This window comes from Sus scrofa, chromosome 2 (assembly GCF_054392235.1).
Source record: "Sus scrofa isolate SSC_HxYL_T2T_F1_AM1 chromosome 2, Sscrofa_HxYL_maternal_Yorkshire_Landrace_v2.0, whole genome shotgun sequence".
Lineage (NCBI taxonomy): Eukaryota > Metazoa > Chordata > Mammalia > Artiodactyla > Suidae > Sus > Sus scrofa.
Window position 1 is genome coordinate 140,015,259 of NC_139384.1, and position 7,297 is coordinate 140,022,555.

A 7,297-nucleotide genomic window follows, 5' to 3' on the forward strand; every position below is an offset into this window, starting at 1 on the left:
GTGAGAATAATGATACTCCATATGGTTATTGCAAAGAATAAATGAGGAGGACAAAACATCTAAGTGCTTGACAGAGTCGAAAATCAACAATATATGATTTATTTTTTCCTATTTCATCCCTTGGTAAAAGTGGACTCTGCAGGAAATGGCAATAGAACTGAAATCTCTCCATTAGTGCTGAAGCCTTTACAGTGAAAGGAAGTCTTACGAACCATTTGTCTACGCGTTTCCAAAGTGAGGTTCTTCTAAAGTGTTCATACCTTTCCAAGATCTCTGTTCAGCCTGCATTAATACAGGTGAACAGATTTCTTACATGTGGACATTCACAAAGGTCCCTAAGGAACAGAACTTGTATCCAGTATTTCTCAGCTTTCATACAGGCTAGAGTAATTGTCCACAGAGCACAGTATAGGAAAGCACTGATTTTATTCCAAGTCCACATTCTGCAGATGAAAAAACGGAGAATCCTTGCTTGGAGTTGGTTATTATAGAATATACCATTACTGTGATACTGCTTAGTATTAAAATTAGTATTAAAAAGCTGAGTTTATGAAGTATCTATAGTAAGCTTTCAGATTGATGAGATTCAAGTTCCCTTATTTGTCTGAATAGCACCCATGTGGTTTATGAGAACTTGCCTAAGAATGACTGTGATATATCTGTAATATGGCGTGGGACGTAGATTTTTAAGTACAGAGTAGATTATCAAACTGTTACTATATTTAAAGCTTTGCCTGCTATAAATGCATGTGACTTTGGATCCATCCATACAATGTCAAATCTCTGAACTTCCATTTCTCTGGCAATTAATAGCAAGTAAGAGGTTTAATATTGGCTAAAGCTTTGGCCCATAATTCAAAATTTCTAAGTCGGCAGAAAGTATCTTTTACCAGCAATCACAAGGACCTTGAACTAACTTTTTAAAAAAGCAATAGCTTCTGTTTTCCCCCCGATTTCTTTCTCTAAATGTAAGGTTAAGCCATGGAGAAAAAGAACAGAGCTTCACTGAGGCCTTGCTCAGCACCGTTTTGCAGAGAAGAAAACTGGAGCACATGGACATCAAATCCTTAGCATGTCCGAGAGCTCACAACATGTTAGGTGTGAGCTGGACTGGAAGCCAGCTTGGGCTTACATGGAGGAAGACGTGCTACTCTCAACGCAAAAACCTGGTGTGCGGTCAAGGGGAGGGACTTCCAGATCAGCTGCTGTAGGCTTTCCATGGGGCATAGGAGGCTGAAAGGGAGGAGGGGGCTGCAAAGGGCACCAGTTTGCAGGTCTAGCAAATATGATTTTGAGATCTTTAAAAGATGTCCTCTACCCTACCTTCAAGCTCCCTTTCCTTATTTCTGATGATAACAGGCACATTTAACTATTATCCTAGGAGGATTCCACTGCACTCCTTGTTCACCTACTGAAACTGAAGACATTGTCACAATTACTGCCACGTAGTTCAACAGTTGACAACAGTTACAATTATAACTGCCCCAGGAGGAGCTATTATCATCTTATCCTGTTAGTAACATGAATATAGAATCTGAAGCATTTAGCTATTGCTCTATAACCATCTCAAAACATGTGGGTTTAAAACAACTATTTATTATTTCTGAAGCCACAGCTTAGCAGGGAGTTCTACTGATCTGGACTGGGCTCAGTCATGTGTCAAATAACAGGTCAATGGGGAGCTGAGTGGTCTATGAAAGCTGGAATGACCCAGCTCTGCTACGTGTGGCCTCACCTGGAATGTGCCTCTAATTGAGGCATGTTGTCATGGTGACCACAGAGAAGCCAAAAAGGAAGCAGAAACTCAAATGCCTTCTTGAGCTCTGGATTCAGCCGTCAGAGCTTCACTCCTGCCACGTCGTACTGGCCAAAGTAAGACACAAAGGCCGCCCAAGTTAGAGGGACAGGGAGTCCAAAGTTATCAGGCAAATAGCGTGGATACAGAGAAGCCATTAATTTAACTGAGATCGTCAGTGCCTTCAATCTAACACAGGAAGGAAGGGTAAATTTTGATTGAAAGACTAGGAAAGGGAGGATAGAGAATAAAAGTTACTTGGATTCTTAATAATCTCATGCATAGAAGTTTCTTATTCTATTATCCAGCCTTGAACTCAAGCAAATTGCACTCTTGCTCTCTATGTAAATCTTCATCTCAGTATTTCCTGTACAAAGAAATCATCTCCCCACATACATTTTGTTTTGAAATGGTCTTAGATTAAAATGAATTGAATACTTAAAAATATTTACATTTGAGTCCAGCCAATTAGATTTTTGTTTGAAACAGATTTTTAAAGAAAACGTTAATGTCATTATATTGTTCTTCTAATTAGTGGGCATTAGTGTCTTGGAACATCTAAAAAGAAGGAAGAATAAAAAAGATGCACTTTGAGCTTGCCTGTGACTTTGCCTTCTAGTATAACAGGCTTATCACCAGTAAATATTTATTAAGCCCCCACAGTAAGGAAAGAACCATGACAAATACAGTATAAAACATGTAGTGTTTGTTTTTTAAAAGTGTTCATATTTCAAAAGCACAGATGAGCTATGGGTGGTAAAATACGGGTATTTTATCAATATTTTGATAATATCAAATTTGTTATGTTGGATATGTTTAATTCAAATGAAGAACCAAGGTGGTATGTTGGTTGGGAATGTTTGCTTTAAATAATATATAGTCATGACCTTACAGGAGTCAACTGAGAACCATTTAGAAAGAATTAGGGTGGAGCCTCTGAGGCTGCATATACTCACTATCTCCTAAAGTTAAGAAAGATGTCAGGATGGGAGTAAGACATAGAGCATCATGAATAAGGGGTCAATGAAAGTAACCCCAAACCAGCCTCAAGATAAAGGACACTCCTGAGGCAAGAAGGTAATGATTATCTTAGGAGTCACATAGACCGACTGTGTGGTCAATTGCTGACCCACAGATGTGGGTTTCAGGTGTAGTTGATCCATCCCTCTGAGCAGACGCTGAAAGAGAAAATTTCTGAGATAGAACTTGTGAGGGAAGAACGGGCCACCTGGCTGCAAGGGCTGTCACTGGCCAGATCAAGAGCAAACTCCAAGGTCCTTCCTGGTACTCGTCAGAGTTGCTAGATGATTAGCTGGCCTCTAGAAAATGGAGAAAAGACGAGCAGGCCCTGCCAGTGAAGAGGCACATCCAGCAGACCTTCTGAGCACAGCTCACGCCCTGGAAGAGTGGGCTCCAGTGGAAAGCAGTGAAGCCAGTGGATCCAGACCTGGAACTGTAAGTGATAGGTCCTCGACCTGGAAAATGTAGTTGAGAGAAGAGTGTTGCTTCTTTGCTGCATAAAAGGTCTTTTTAGCATCCTAAGGATAGAAAGTCTGCACACTGAGGAGATCTGTGGTTGCCCATTCAGCATATTTCTCTTGTTTATCGTCAAGGACTTCAGCAAAACAAGAGTGATTCCATATGCTTTCAGGTGCTCAGGAAACTAAAACACGTGCCTTTGCTTACAGTTTGATTGTATAGTAGAACTGGCAAGGTTTGAGGTTTTATGTGTTGTTCAAGCTGAAGAGGCAGAATTCAAGCAGAAAGAGACCATGAGTGGAAGTTCCCATCGTGCCTCATTGGTAACAAACCAGACTAGTATCCATGAGGACGCAAGTTTGATCCCTGGCCTCACTCGGTGGGTTAAGGATCCAGCATGGCCGTGAGCCATGGTGTAGATCGCAGACTCAGGCTCAGATCCCACGTTGCTGTAGCTGTGGTATAGGCCGGCAGCTGTAGCTCCCGATTTGACCCCTAGCCTGGGAACTTCGCATATGCCACAGATGCGGCCCTAAAAAAAAAATGTATAAATAAATAAAAATGATCTATGACTACAAACCCTAGACATTAAAAAGGAAAACAGTAAACTATTAAAAAGAGAGAGAGAGACCATGAGCAATGCTAGGAAATATTTGGAAGTACGGTTGCAATCTTGGACTGCAGGAGAACCACTGTATTCCAACTAAGGGAAAAGTGATTGACACACACTTGCTGTGTCATTTCTTTAAGTTTTGGTTTTAAGACCGTTTTGATCTAGAAAAATAAGTTCGGTTTTAGGTTAGTTTTTTTTTTGTTTTTTTTTTTTTTTTACTTCCTTGTAAACAGACAGTCTAAGTCAGGCTTTTGGTTTTTTGACTTTTACTGTGTTTTCTGGTTTAAACTTTGTAAAATTGCTATTAGAACACCATTATGTGGAGAGGTATTTATCTTTTGAAACTTCTGCTATAATTCCAGTTACAATTGCTTAAATACCCCTCAATGAACTCTATCTTCAAAAGATTCTCTTATGGGAAGATTATTGGGCTCAGCCCAGACCAAGGGCCATAAAAAGAAGGCCTCTAGAATGACAAAGGCATGACGGGTAAAGGCAAACCCTGCATGAGGTGTGATGGGGACAGAAAACATGATCTAGGAGCTCCTGTCATGGCTCAGAGGAAATGAATCTGACTAGCATCCATGAGAACACAGGTTCGATCCCTGGCCTCACTCAGTGGGTTAAGGATCCAGCGTTGCCATGACCTGTGGGGTAGGTCACAGACTCAGCTCAGATCCCACATTGCTGTGGCTGTGGTGTAGGCCAATGGCTACAGCTCCAGTTTGACCCCTAACCTGGGAACCTCCATATGCTGCGGTTGGGGCCTTGAAAAGACGAAAAGGAAAGAAAAGAAAACATGATCTAATACATAAGTAAGTTGTCAAGAGGCTAGGAGCCATGTGTTTTATTTTCCTTTCAAGGAGACAGTATATAATAATGGAAAGATTATTGAGATTCCATAGGCCTGCATTTAAATTCCAGCTCTGCTGCTATTTTGCTGAATGTGTGAACTAAGGAAAAGAGACCATTTCTCTTGAGTTTGATTTCCTCATCTCTGAAATGTGAGAAATACACCTGTTTTCAAGATGTAGCTAAATTTCTCTATATAAAGTGCCAGGCATATAGAAAATACACAATAAATAAGTTCCCTTCCACTTTTTATCCTCCCTCCCTGGAAACCTAACAAAACCCACTGGAACATAGTTTCTCGAGAGTCTGTCTCTTCAGCCCCCATGATGGCCCAGCCCAATCACCAAACCTCACCTTCCGCTATAGAATTTTCACAGGTGCAGAGGGTAGAATTCACACTCTGGCTTACCAGAAATCTCCAAATGACCTCTGAGGAGTTCCCGTTGTGGTGCAGCGGAAATGAATCTGACTAGAAACCATGAGGTTGTGGGTTTGATCCCTGGCCTCACTCAGTGGGTTAAGGATCCGGCGTTGCTGTGGGCTGTGGTGTGGGTTGCAGACACGGCTCAGATCTGGCATTGCTATGACTCTGGCATAGGCCAGCAGCTATAGCTCCAATTAGACCCCTAGCCTAGGAACCTCCATATGCCTCCAGTGCGGCCCTGAAAAAGACAAGAAAAAATAAATAACCTCTGATCTGTCTGCGCTAAATGCTCCCTGTGGCTATGGAGGGGTTGGTGAGCATCTATATGTAGGTTTGAGTCTCATCTTGGTCACTCACATGTGACCAAGACGTGGGATATATTCATAAAGCTCAACGAGCCTCAGCTGCTTCCTCTGCAAAATAAGGATGAAAACTCTTTTATGGAATCATTGCCAACATTGCACACATACACGTTAAGAAGCCTACCACTGGCTGTAGTCCCAAACGGTTACTGCAGAAATGGGCAAGTTCATGAAACCAGGAGGTGGTGCGGGTCCTGGCCAAAGGCTACTGCAGATGCAAGGCCACCATCATGAAGAACATTGATAATGGCACCTCAGACCAACCCTACAGCCATGCTCTGGTGGCTGGAATCAACCTCTGTCACCTCAAAGTGACAGCGGAAAGAAGAAAGTCACCACCAAGAGGTCAAAGATCCAGTCTTCTGTGAAAGTGTATAATTATAATCACCTCATACCCACAAGGTGCCCTGTGGATATCCCCTTGGACAAAACTGTTTTCAGCAAAGGTGCCTTCAGAGACCCCACTCTCAAATGCAAGGCCAGACAAGAGGCCAAGGTCAAGTTCAACTAGAGATAAAAGACCGGCAAGAATAAATGGTTCTTCCAGAAGCGGTGGTTTTAGGACTTTCTTGCTTCAGTCATTGGAAGTACAAAAAAAAAAAAAAGAAGAAGAATCCTACCCCCATCCACAAATGCGGCAGATTTTTTAAAAAATTCTTTCAATTTGTTACCCAATTGGGTCAGCTTCTGCATTTTTTATAACCAGTAGAGAGTATTCTTCACTTGTTTATTAGCCATGTTTATTTCTTCTTCCATAAACTGCATGCTTATGTCCTGACTCACATCTTAAAATGATACCGTGAAATAAATTTTTAAGACTACACTACCACAAACAGTACCATCAGTCAGTTTTTGTAAATTCAGACCAGTCTTGCTAATCTTCACTATTTTTAAAAAATTGTGAAATGAACACTAAATTAAAGAGATGCAATGAGCAAGAAGTAGAAATGCAGAGGTAAATGAATCTCTTTCTCTTTGCTGGTCTTTAAGAGATGCTAGTTTGTGCTCTTCTAAATGCCTGAAGATTTATTAGGGAATCATCTTATTAATGTTCTGTGTTATACCACGGTTACAAGCAGGTGAAATAACCACCTAAAAGATGTGATTTCAGGAAGTTCCTGTTATGGCTCAGTGGAAACGAGGCCAGCTAGTATCCATGAGGATGCAGGTCCAATCCCTGGCCTTGCTCACTGGGTCAGGAGATCCAGCATTGCCATGAGCTATAGTGTAAGTCACAGACACAGCCTGGATCCCCAGTTGCTTTGGCTGTGCTATAGACCAGCAGCTGTTGCTCTAATTCCACCCCTAGCCAGGGAACTTCCATATGCTGTAGGTGCAGCCCTAAAGAGCAAAAACAAAACAAAACAAAACATGATTTCAGGATTACCAAGAAGGATAAAGGGAAAATACCAAAAATCTTGGCTCTAAAAGTTAAATAGACTGCATGAGAAAGATAAAAACACATCTCTTCAAAAGGACCAGTAGTGATCACATTACCCAATTGTGACTAAGTTTCTAATTATATTGTTGAAAATAGTCAGAAATAGGGAGTTCCCATTGTGGCTTAGTGGGTTACGAACTGACTGGTATCCATGAAGCTGCAGGTTCGATTCCTGGCCTCAGCTAGTGGATTCAGGATCCAATGTTGCTGTGGCTGTGATACAGGCTGGCAGCTGCAGCTCCAATTCAACCCCTAGCCTGGGAACTTCCATATGCTGCAGATGCAGGCCTAAAAAACAAAAACAAATAAAAAATAAAATAGTAATAAGCCC

At 41.5% G+C, this 7,297-nt stretch overlaps 1 pseudogene; it reads left to right on the forward strand.

Annotated features, from left to right (window-relative positions):
* The first annotated feature begins 5,682 nt into the window (after positions 1-5,682).
* On the forward strand, positions 5,683-6,087 carry LOC106509544 (large ribosomal subunit protein eL27 pseudogene; annotated as a pseudogene).
* The last annotated feature ends 1,210 nt before the right edge of the window (positions 6,088-7,297 follow it).